A 14,482-nucleotide genomic window follows, 5' to 3' on the forward strand; every position below is an offset into this window, starting at 1 on the left:
TAAGAAACGTTATGTTATATTCTTGTATTATGCACTTAGTGTAAATATGGTATTATATTATTGTACTATATTGTTAAAAATATGAGAAAGAACAGAAGATAATATACATATATTAAAAATCAATAATTAATTTTTTTTCAAATTATAGTTTATTTAAAAAAAAAAAAAAGCTTAAACTACATTTATTAATAACAATTTTAATTGAAGTATCCGAGGTCATATAGTAGCATAATAAAAATAAAATTATATAAAAATTGATACTGTTTATCGGACAAATAGATTAATAATAAATAACGTATTTCTATTGAATTTTTCTGATAGTACTATATTATATTATATCAAACATTTTTACTAGCTTAACATTATATTGTTGTGTTATTCGAAATGTTTAAATTAATAAATTACTATCGTTAACATTTTCTTTTATATATTTGATTTGATAGTTTTATATTTATACAATATTATATTATTTATATTTTAATGCAGCTAATCATAAGTTATTTGATTACCATAAATATTTACATAAATACTATTATATAGGTGCAATTAAAATTTTATTTGGGAGGGCTAAACAAATTTATAGCATATACCTAGAACTGTATTACCTTACTTTTAATATTATTAACAACTACATAGCTCAAAAGATTTTTTGCCATATTTTATTGGTATATTAACATATTGACATCATTACTTTGGCTTTTTCAGGGAAGGGTAGGGACAGTTCACCCACACACGACATGCCCATATTTACAAAAAAAAAAAAAAAAAATGAATTACAATATTAAAAAAGAAATGATAAGCAAAAGTGCTAGCCAAAATATATAAGAAAATAGTTTTTAACGAATCAAGATAATAATAATTATGATATCAAGAAGATATTGTCATCCACATATATAGGTACTATAATTTATTATTTTACACGGAACCTACGTATAAACAGCACATTTGCGCTTAGCTGAACCAAATTTTTGTTGTTAGCTTTAGTACTAGACCTATTAAAAAACTTAAAATAAAGAAAATTTACAGTGTGGCTGTATTTATACGTTAGTTTTATTTTCTTATAATAATTCAATTTTTTTTTCTTTGATATAATGAGATATTTATAACTGTAATATTTTGTATATTTTGAATAAAAATTTAAATATTAAAAAAGGTTAACGTACAATCATAAATAATGTACTCGACTTCAAGTTTAATAATTGGTAAATTCACTCTAGTATTAAAGTTGACAACACAAGATTGATTCTGTTGAAAGTAAATTTACTACGTTACCCGTGGTTCTGAGAAAGAAAATAAATGGCGCGATGACATCCTATTAATCAATCCTAGGTATACAATTTTTATTACAAATATAAATAGTTTATTTAAATCAGCTGTGGTTGCAGCTGGTTAAATCTAAGCAATGTTAATAAAAAAAATGCGTATGTATTATACACTTTAAATGATATTTAAAATTTTTATTAACTATTTTATTCATTTAGCTACACCTCTTAAATTGTGCTCATAATATACCTATTACTTATAAGTAAAGTATTTTATAATATTTTCTTTTGGTTTAATGTATTATATACCTATGATATTTTATGTTTATTTTATTTTAAAATCTGTACCTACCTATGGATATTATTATATGCATTTTAACTATGAATTTTGATTAATACTTAAACATGTATTTTTAATTAAAATTGTATGTTTACTTTTAGTATAGACTATAGAGTGTATACAACATTGTTAGCTTAAATAAGTAGAAAAATAAAAAATCTCTCCATTACCTATACACCTACATAAATGCTTATTACTAAATAATTTTTATAGGACAAAATTCACTAAATTGTAATCATACCTATAACTCGTTTAATGTGTACCATGATACACTATTGTTATAAAATTAATTTTTATGGTCTCTTTGTATTTTTTTAAATGCTATAAACATTGTATAAATTATTCAAATAACATAAATGTCATAAACCACGGTTATATGGACCTAACCTCGTTTTGAATCAATTATGAATTGTAATACTTAAAATTAAAAAGGCAGGCAAATGGGTAACGCTCAGCTGTGCATAATGTATCAAGTGAATCACTATTATGGATATTATGTTAAATTTTAATTCAATGATATATTATAATTGTATACGAACAGTGGGGTATTTTGGATTTATTTGAGGGGGTATATAACTAAAATAGTTTTTCTCCCTCCACTTGAAATACATGAAAATTATATCAATTTATTATAACTTCATAACTAATATACATTATGTATAAGTATCGGATATTAAAGTATAATAAGCAACAAAAAAGCATACGATTGTTTTAAAAATGCAAAATAAAAGGATATTTATTTTTAAAGAAAGCAAAAAAAAAATAAGCATGACCAAAAATAAACATGAACTAATTATAAAAATGAATTAAAAAATTTGAAAAATTAATTTAAATTAAAAAAAAGAATTAATTACCATGTATTTCTCTAGATTTGCAGTAGTAAAACTGACTTTATTGTCCGACAGAATATTGTTATACATAGAAAACGAACTATCTACATCCATTGAAGTGATCGGTGCATATTCATACCAGAGGTTTGAAATTCCAACACTAAATCTTAAATTTTGAAATGATCGATGTTGATGTTATAGGCATACTGACCGTATAGGTACTGCAGGCTATATGCAAATCGATAATCTAATCTATAGTCTATACGTTTAATACATTTAATAAACAAGCCGATAACGAAAATAATAATAACCCAATATAACCATTTAGTGCGCATTCTGGGTTTTTCCATTTCTTATTAATTAATTTATTTTTATTTTAATAGCATAATAAACATAAAAAAAATCCACAGCTAGAATAATTTTTAAAAAAATATAATAAAATAACAATAAAAGCATTTACATTAAAAAAAGCAAAAAATAAAAATTTGTTTATTTGGAATCAAAATGGCGTGAAATGAATTTATGTATAAAAATTAGATGTATATACGGTCTACCTCATGTATATAAAAAAAAAAAATATGCTTTAAATTAAATATATAAGTTTTTTAGCTATTTCATCGATAATTTCTTCAACTTCCAATCTAATGTTGTTATGAATGTAAAGCTTTGCAAGTTCATTCAATTTGGACTAAAATTAAAATAATATTCAAAATTTAAACAATTAATAAATATAACAATTAATATTTCATTAGTGAATAGCGAGTATTTACCTCCTTCATAGAATTTCTTAAATATGTTTTTAATCTTTTCATACAAACTAATGCAGTGATATAAGCTAAAAAAAGTTCAAGGGGAAGATATATCTTCCTCATCTCCTCTCCGTAAAGACGTCACTGTATACGAAAAACGATTCTGAGAGAGTACGGTCTGTCAGAGTGTCAGCCTATATCACTAAGTACTAAGTAGTAATGTCGAATTAATCATATTATTAATTATTATAATCATTTATATATTATATACCATAATAAATCTACTTATACAACTCAAAATTCGATAAATTTAATCTGTTAATACCCTCGAAACAATAAAAATAGAATCATAGTATTAATAGATAATAATATATTAAAAGAAATCAAAATTTTATTGAAAATCCAATTATTTTTATTGCCTCAAAAAATTTTCACAAACACACTTAAAAAAAACATACATTTTTGCAAAATCAATAGGTACATTCATCAATCCGCTCAAAATCTAAAAATATGATGTTATTTTAAAGCTAGTTAAACGAAAATAGTTTAATTTTTGATTATTATGAGTACCTATTAATTCAATTCTCAAATTATAGTGTACAGTTATTATTATAATCATATAATTTAACCAAAAGTCATAACAATGCACGTTTTTGCGAGATGCTTAATTTTTTTCAGCATTGTATTTAAACTATTAAATGTCCATGTTTTGTTTCAAACACTTTTTGTTGAGCCCATTTCAATATCTAAAATGTTTGCTCTTGAGTCTTAACGTTCCATTTAACATTCCATTTCAATCAGTTTGATGCAAACTGAATGTGACGCATGTCTCTTTGCACTGAAAATTATTAATGATATTTGCTCTATTAATTGTCATGTTTGAAAGAGAAAAAATCTAAGTTATGAACGGATATTCGTCTTCTTATACAGTAATATGCATCTAAAATTTAATTTGATATGTATTTCACACTAAACCTAATTCCAGTTTGTGGGTAATAATAATAATAATTATTATTTAATAAATTATTTATTCCACTTGCACGATAACTTTTCTTCAAAATTTCATCAGATCTATTAATTCTATTTAAATGGTTCATAATGTGTCACATACATTTTATTCGCATTAATCTTCTGCTGCACCGAAGTCGCAGCAATATTATATTTACGGCGTTGAATATCGTATAATAGGCACACCATAGTTACATAGATATTTATTTTTTTCCCCAAAAATTTATGAAATATTAATCTGTCTTGTGACAATTGGGTTTGTTTTGTTTAACATATTTTAATTTCAATTTCTGAATTTTCGTAATGGCTTTATCTTAACAGTTAACTAAAACTTAACTAAAAGCTGTTTTTAAGTACGAATGTTTGAAATCAACCGTATTATTATATATCACTGTTTAAATTCTTAAATTATATTATTTATTATATTATCAAGTTAACTATTTATGCGACTGTAATTTTGGAAAAATTATAATATAAGGTTTTAACAAAATATAGTTATACCATCGTTGTCCTTGTCCATAAATTAAATTTACTATTAATATTCTTAACTTTTTATTTTAATGGAAAAAAACACTCCTTAAGACCTGAAGTAGTACTAAAAAACTGGATAATTTAAAAGTAATATTACCTTTAAATATATTATTTAAAAGTTCCAAAAATCAAAATTTGAATAAATTCATTATTTTCATTATTAAAGAAAAAATATAATAGGGATGAAATTCTTGGTAGATCACCCTATATATTATAACGTTAAAATTGTATTTAAATAACACTGTGATTCTACAAGAAATTAATATTTAATCACATGCATAATTTGACTATAGTATGATGATGACCATCCCGATACTATACAAAGACATTTTGACGTAATAATAATAACAACAACAATATATAATTATATCCATTTAACTTATTCACGGTACTATACGATGAAAGCTAGAACCGGAAAGTTCATTAGATTAATTTCCAATAGCATCAATCGATTGTTACCAAGTTTAGATATATTGCCCAGAACCAAATTCAAAAGATATAATTTGATTAAAATAGTACTATTAAATTGTATTTAATTAAACGCAATGTGAGTATTAAATTCTTATTAATACCATTTAAAATAAGTTAAAGTAAAATGAAGTTTAAGACTTCACTCGTGATACAAAGTTGTCTATATTATATTTTAAATAGAAAAATACATCTTATACATCAATCTTATACATATAATATTTTAAGTAAACCCATATTTACCTATGCAATAAATAAAAATTAATCAAAATTCATATTTAAATCTCAGAATTAAGAAATGTGTAACACTTTTTTAGATATTTAATGAGCTGATACTATTTTCGTATTTTCGATTATTGACTTTTAAACAAATTACTTTTACAACTTGAATAATCAATTTAACACTAAACCGTTGTATCTATAATAATTTTTTGTGTGTACAATAAATTATTTGATCATGTTGATAATGATATTTACATGCATGAATGATAAAATATACTTTTAAAATAATAATTTGCTCTGAATGAATTATACGTTATAAAATAATAGCGTTATGTTGTATTTTTTCTACGTTGTAAATTTCAATTTAATCATTTAATATTTTATTGTGGTTATTTCACTAATATTCCGCAGTGCATCATAATAATTAGTTTTTAAAACTGTTGTACAAACCATGTCTACGCCTTTCAAACAAAATATTTAATCAAATTTGTCTTAGTAGTTAGTACATCTCGTTTAAAGAGTAATTCATAATTATTAATATTACTCAAGATTATATGCTACATATTTATTGATTTGTCTGCATAAGCTTTTTTTAAACCACTATACATTTGTAGGCTTGTATCAACGATTTCCAATGTACTAGATACCTGCCTATTAAAAGAACACTAAAGAATTTACGAAACTTTTTCTCTGTATTTACAGTAAGTAAAAAAATTTAAATTATAATAATTTATTAACAATTTAGTGAAACCATTATTCAAAATAATAAAAATCGAAAAGTAACAACATTATATTATATTGAGATAAATCATTATTTAGTAAGTAAAACTGTAAAAGAAAAGTAAAACATATTTGTATGATTCACTTTCTGACAGTTAGGATTTGTTTAAATCGACAAATTGTATACAGGAAACCATTAATTACATAGGAATGGGAGCACAAAAATCACTTTGTAATATATAATATTTCTTTAATTTATTACATTGACCTATAACTAAAGTAAAAATAATATTTTTTTTTTACTTTATCAATATTTATTATTTAATATTACAATTTACACGACAAAATATTTTTCTCTTTATTTTGAAATAAACTTATTCGAAATATTTTTTTTAAATTTACATTAACTTATAGAATTTTACTGGATTAATTATTGAATAATTCTAGTATGTTAAATTTTATAAATATCAAAAATACAAATGTATTGAATTTTAAAACAATTGAAAATTATAAAAATATAATATTTTAAGTATAAATAATAGTGTGTCACGTTGTTTTTATAGGAGATAATAATTTGAATGTTGTTTATAAATTTTATTTATTGACATAATTGAAAAATATTTCAAATTTATATTTGTAATATATAAAGTTAATATATATACTATATATAATATTGGTATTTTGTATTTATTATAAATTATTACGGACATAATGCTTAACATAATGTAACAGATTTATGAATGTATATTTATTGTACAATGATGTGACTAATTTTAAACTGTTTGCACGCGTTTTTTAAAAATGTTGATAAAATGATCAATTTTTAAAGCTAAACTTTTTCATAATTTGTTCTTAGTTACATCTTAGTATCTAAAAAATATACGAACACAATTTTTTTTATAAACATTTGAAGTTCAAATTTATATAAAATTAGATATTTAAATAAAGAATTACGATTTTTATTATTTTATTGTATTTCAAAAATATTAGTCTTGTAGACCTAACATTTTTACATATATTATTATATTTAAATATTTTGCACACACAATGCAATTTTTAAAATATTTAAATTAATTTTAAACTATATAGCTTATTTATACCACAAACCTATTTACTCCGTTTTGCTGTATAAGTCAATGTTGACTTGACTCAATAAATGAAATATAAGGAATATAATAATAAATGCTTTCATCAAAAATCAACTCAATCTACCTTATTAATAATATTAAAATAAATTACTACAGTAGCAATATTAGTATATAATATAATATACCTACTTTACAAGATAGGCTTACGATCTCCCTAAAAAATATTTTTCCAAGTACAATAATTTGTATTGAATTAAAATTAAATACGTCCATTATAGTAATTTATTCAGGGACCATATTTAGAAATTTATTACCCTGGGGCAAAAAAAATACTCATTTTACTGAATACAAACAATGTAATTTAAGTATAAAAAAATTAGTCATCAGAGCAACAGCACCCTGTAGTATACCCCTAAATACGTGATATATTCGACACCTATACTACATTGCAAAGTGGTACCGACTTGCTCACTTTTTATTTTTTTACTATATAATTCTAGTGTCATTTAATTGTTAAAGAATAATTATTACACTATAACGTAGTTTAAATTTTGTTCTATTAGATATTTTTTTTTATGTATTATTAATATTTTAATCGTATATCTATACCTATATAATATAATATAAATAATACAATTTATACACTTCTAATTTACGTGTATCATATATTTTATAACTTACTGAAAAATGTATTCAACTATTATTTTCTTGAATTAATTTCTAGGTAAACATTTTATTTGTTCTATAATTTTATTACTTCTAATTGTATTTTGTATTATGTATTTAAAATCACTAAATATAGAATAAATAAATATAATTTTAAATAATTTATCTATAAATTTATCTCAAATTTTGTTTTTATTTTTTTTCTCAAATTTAATTTCATATGAAACATACATTACTTGAAACATTTATAAAAATTACATTAGTTTTACAACAATAGTAAGTATAGTTCAACTAAATAACAATTAAGTTGTGCAGAGAAATCATATTATATTTTATACTATTTATGCATATATACTTTTTACTTTATTACGACATTTTAAAAATACGACTATAATAATATGAACAGTAATAACTAATAATATTATAGCAATAAATAATAATTCATATGAAAATAATCTAAAATTCCTCTTACCTATGCAATTTTTACATACTTTATATCATACATAACATATTATAAAGGTATTACTTATACTACTAAAGTAGGTTTATGATGACGTGTGTGTAATAATGTAATAACGTGTATATTGTAATTTGAATTTGTATATAAAGTATATATTAGGTATGTACCTATAATACATGTCTGTATGACTGTATAGCTTGTACATTTATACATTAACATTTATGTGTGTGAGTACTGAGTAAAGTACATTTCATTTTATATGCGTACTAGTACAATTATTAGTAAAATTGTTATTTCACTGTAACTTCATAAATATGTATGATAAATACGTTATACAAAAATTTATAATATGGACACCACAATGTGACGAATTTCTATGTTTAAAATTAAATCAAATAATATAATTATAAATTAGCTTAGCATTTTAATTGTTCCAACGAATAATGAACGTTATTGAATATTACTGATTTCAGTGGTTTGTAAATGTTTATGGATATTTCTTTAAATGAGATATTCACGATCGTATCATAAAATAAATAATAATGCGTGTTGTATATTTTGTATTTTTGTATCTCAATCGTTCAGGAAGGTGATGGCCATAACGATTTTTTCACAATATTTCATAAGGCCCAAATATACATCGAACACCACAGTTATCAAAATGTAAAAACATAGAAAAAGAACTTTGCTACCAATTCCTTTTTTCTTTGAACCAATGCATTTTTGACATCAAATTTTGTTTCGTTTCAATATAAAATAACCACAGCTGGATGATTTTTCTTTGATTTTGATTCATTGACGCACGAATGACATTTTTTTTATACCTGCCGTATGTTGATTTTTTATTTATTATATGTATAGCGATCAAAAAAATATATTTTTTATTATATTATTACATTTAAAGAAGTATTTTTTATTAAAAGATAAATAAGTAGCAAACACTAATTACAATTTTAAACTACAAATAATAAGTATTTATTATTTTAATTTTTATTTCTGTATTATGTAAACTATTTTTATAGTATTATAATAGTTAGGTTAGGATCGTCTTCAATCCCAATGTTCAAAAAAACATACGTAACTAATACATTTTGCGTTTAGATAATAACTCTAAATTACGAATTTATTTTTCATTTTTCATGTAGAATGGAAAATATCTTACTGTACTGTGTTCGTAAATATATTTCAAGATGACGCACTTTGAGCACATTATTTATTAATGGACTATTTGAGAATGGCGTTTAAATTAAATACGACATGTTTTAAAAATGGTTTTACCAAAAGAAGGTGTTTCTCCGTCCTAGAATTTCAATTAAAAAATTATAATCTGTGAGTCCCAAGTGTTTTTAATTCCATAATGTTAGAATTGCGTGTACACTGGTACTTACTAAATAGGTATACTTATTAAAAATTAAATAGCTAAACGTCAGACACCATGGCTACGAAATTCCATCTTTATTTATAATCCTGCAATTTTACACGTTCGTGACGTCATCGTTGACTTATAGCACTTTTTTTTATTAATAAATACGTACTTACTCTTGTCTCTTTTATGTCTGGCAGATTTACATTGTCTGCACTAAAGTGCACATAGATTTTATAATAATGTTCATGTTTTAGTATAAAGCGATTTTTCGCCTCCCTGTATGCCTGAAAAAAATTTATAGAAGCCATGCTATACAATAATTTTCAAGGGTCTTTATGAAAATGACTTTATATTTTATAAACATTTTTTAATATATCGAGGATTGACAAAAAGCACGAACTTTAATAACTAACATAAAAAGACACGCGCTTGATCAGCCATATCTCTTCGATCGCTCAGCAGTTAACTGTTTAGTGGACTACTTAATTTATAATAGCATTTTTCAAGGCTATAAACACTTGAGATTTGAAACACAATTATTTCTAGGGTACCTGTATTATATACATTATAATGACGTTATCCGATACTAACCTGTATGTGCTTTTTCTGCAATTTGTCAGTGATGATCGTCTGTTGCTCAAAATGGCTATGAAAACAACAATAAAAAAGCATCTTAATACGCTTTTTAAATTTTAAAAAGAAGCGATAAAAAGATGTTTCGTCATAATTATCATCACCAACAACAACAACAAAAAACCCATCAAAATGAATTATAACGTCTAAAGTGTGACGACTTGTAAGTTAAGACGTTTTCTTTTTAAATGGTCCAACAGATTAGTACGCAGGAACATTACAAAAAGAGGATATTAAGTGTTGACAGAACTCATTCAATCATCCAAGTTTTGTACAGAAGTAGCTGTTGTAGGACGTGGACAAACGACGACGTATGTCAACAAAAGAAAAAACTTTGTTAATTTTAAATTTCATAACCATTTTATAAATTGTTTAACAGACTTTTATTAGTGTATATCTAAACCTCATGTACAAAATACATATCGTTATAACATATTAGATATTTTTATTAATTCCAATATAAATCTACTCTATCCGTACAATAATAATACACCCAAACTGGAAGACTTATCAATCCATTTTTAAAAATTGAATGAGTACTTATACTGGATACAATCGAACACGCCTTCCCAGAATAAAAATATTTGACTAGATCATTGTAGGCAATTGATAAACCACAATAACGGATAACTTACCCTTTTTGTGTATTTTGAGATACTGAAGAAGGCCTATGCGGCTATGCCCTTTATAGTATACAATATAGGATATACTGATTAAGGATTTGAGATAAGGAAAATTTTTTGTTATTTGATCACTGTTTAATTAATCATTTAAAAAAAGTTTTTTTATTAGTTATAGTATTTTGCATTTCATTAATACAGTTAAAAAACAATATCTTATGCAATTATTTTGTATGTAAATACAGTTGTGCTAAATGCTAAATGATACTTTTTAACAGTCTATTAAAACGACAGATTATGATACATTTTAGTCCGTGGTTTTAAAACTATAATATATTATTTAGTATTAAGTTTGAAGAGTAGTAGGTAGTAGGTTTGGTGGTATAGTTATGATTAGGTTAAGTATAGCAAAATAATAAAGTTTGAGTCTGAATTTATATTTTGGGGCTGAAAAAATAATAAAACCTACTTACAACTTATTTGTTTTATTTTTTTAATATTTATTTTATTAATAATGCATATATTATTAAACAATAACTACACCCAAAGTATTCCATGAGTACTATTTCAAATTATTCAAGCATTAATAACATTTTTATTTTATCATTTTTTAAATTTATTTATTTATATTTTTGTTATTTTCATCCTCATAATAGTGTATATTATATTTTAAGATATTAATTTTATAATAAATAATTGATGTTGGTTTATGAATTAAAATAAAATAAAATGGGTAGATACATAACAATTTTATGTAGACATTTACGTTATGAAACTATGAAATATATAATTCAAAATAATATTTTAAATTTTAGTCATGATAATTATTTATGATTTGTTTAACAGTCTAAAGGCTTATATTACACTGCATATAACATGTTCTTTGTAATTTCTATACACATAATATATATTTAATACCTAAACTAATTAATTATATACTTAGTAATAATCTAATAAATAATATATATTTTTAACATAACAATTCAATAGTTAAATACTAGCTAGGTAACTATGCTATTGTTGAAATATCAATATGAAAAATGATTTATTAATATTATATTCTCAAATTTCGTTTCGCATTATTTATGCAATTATTTACTATAATTTATTGTTTCATTAATTAAATAAGACGCACGCACATGCTAAATATGCATATTGCATACCCTATAAATTTTGATTATCTACTTGTCATTCGTGTTGTGTTTACATTAAACGTATACCGTCTTTATATAATCAGCGTATTATACGTAAATAACAAGTAAAATATAGGCATATAACTTACAATAATTTACATGTACATAATATATTTGTATACATAAGATACAACTCAATACAATACTTACCTATAGGTTTATAAATCATTTTAAAAATCAAAAAAAAATACAAACGTGTATGTATTTTTTTTAAATTTATATATATATATATATAAGCACAGAAAAATTAATAACTGTGTGTATTATAGCTGATATTAAAATACATATAATGGCAACTTATATACTTACTTTCGTATAATTATTTTTTAATTCTTTGTTTATAATTAGATTGTATACTGAAAAATTTGGTTAATTTGTTTAAAGTTTGACGTAAACGTCGTAAACTATACTAATATCACGTAATGGTTCATGATGACAGTTTTAATTACTCATAATTCATAAATGGATTTTTACTCGGAATTATCCCTTCTATAAAAGATTTCTCCAGATCAATGGTCTATCATTCGACCCAATCAATACTCGCCAGACTCACTATATATTAAATTAACAACACCTAAGTATAAAAACTACTTATTATCCAACTGTAGCTTATTTGTAAATATTAAGATTTTAAACTATTTTAATTTTTAAAACAGTGTATACTTTACAATATAATCTTAATATTTAATTGTTGTGCGTAAGAATATTTTAATATCAATTAATGTTTTTTGAATTATTTTTATATCACAATGATTGTGTGACAAAATTCTAGTAAACATTTTTGTTCTATCGAAATTTTTTGGAGTAAATAACTTAAAACAACGGAAAAGTCATATTGAAAAATTGCTAAAAATAGGGTTCTCATTTGAAGAATAGAAATTCTTGTATCACCCCAGGATACTCATTATGGAGTAAAAAAAATATTCAATAATTTAAAAATATAGCCTTTTAGCATATTTAAAACCTCCAATAAGGCCAATATCAGATTTTGAATAAATAAATCAGTAAATTTAAAAATTGAGATGAACATATCTGTTTTTACTATGCTTTAATTATACTTATTATACTTACTATCAAATATTATGCTTGTTATAATGTAAATGCTATATTAATTATAAGGATAAATGAGAATAAAGAAAAATAATATAAGGAGTCAAAATATTATGTATATTGTATACACTAAGTGTGCATAAGAAGTCATCGAAAACGTGGTTAGGCACATTCGTATGCAACCAGTCGGGTACATGTGAATAAACGTAGAATAATTGTGGTTTCCGATATTCTACAATATCAGTTATGATAATTATGTAAATAAAAAAAAAATCCACAATTCTACAAGTAAAAATCGGAGTTTGGTCGTAAGAGACAAAACTAAATTGCATAATTTACGATTAAACTAGACATTGTAGAGATTCCTCACGATTGTGCAGTTACGTTCAATACATCGGAAGTAATAAATAGGATAAAATGACATTTTTGGGGCTTGTGAACTAGCTTATGTCGTTATTATTTTAACCATAACAATAAGTACGACGATTAGATTCATTATTTTATCAAGCAATAAATAAAATAATAACAACGAATCACACGACCGGTTAGTACTTTAAAAAGTTTAACACTAGTCCATCGATACATGATGTAGATATAATCTCAAATTCATAACTAAAGTTTGAACATCTCGTCCCTGTTTCCGTTCACAATACTATTGTATAAATATAGTGTCCATATTGTATAATTTAAAATGTTACTAAAATCAATCTCGTAATAACAAATAATTGGAATTTCATTACTTTATGTTTTAAGTTTAGACCGTTAATTAATTAGTATTATTTTTTAAACATTTTATATTATAAATTATGATGTATAAAAAATCTTGTAGGTTTTTTTTTATTGTTTATGCTTTCATGTATTCATACAAAAATTATTGTGAAATTCTTTGTGTATCTCTTTTGTACATAGATTTTCATTTTGTCCTAAATATATGCGTGTGTACTAAAAATATTTTAAATTTCAAATATTTTATTTTCCTCGGTTTAATCAATACTTTTTAATTTTAAAATAATAATTGTGTATGCACTCTTATGTAAACTTTAACATTTCTTAATCGGGGATCAGTTAGCCGTGCTTTTCAGTGATTTAAAGACAAGATAGTGTTGTAGTTAATGCAACAACGACGCGTTATTAAAGACATTCGACACTTTCCAATATTTCCATAATACGACTTACGAGTATGTTGTCATATTATATATATATAAAGTGTGTGTCATATTAATATGTGTAATAAACTATTCTCGGTCAAGCCGCGATGCCATCGCCTGGAGAGGGA

The sequence above is a fragment of the Aphis gossypii genome, chromosome 2 (genome assembly GCF_020184175.1).
Source record: "Aphis gossypii isolate Hap1 chromosome 2, ASM2018417v2, whole genome shotgun sequence".
Classification (NCBI taxonomy): Eukaryota; Metazoa; Arthropoda; class Insecta; order Hemiptera; family Aphididae; genus Aphis; species Aphis gossypii.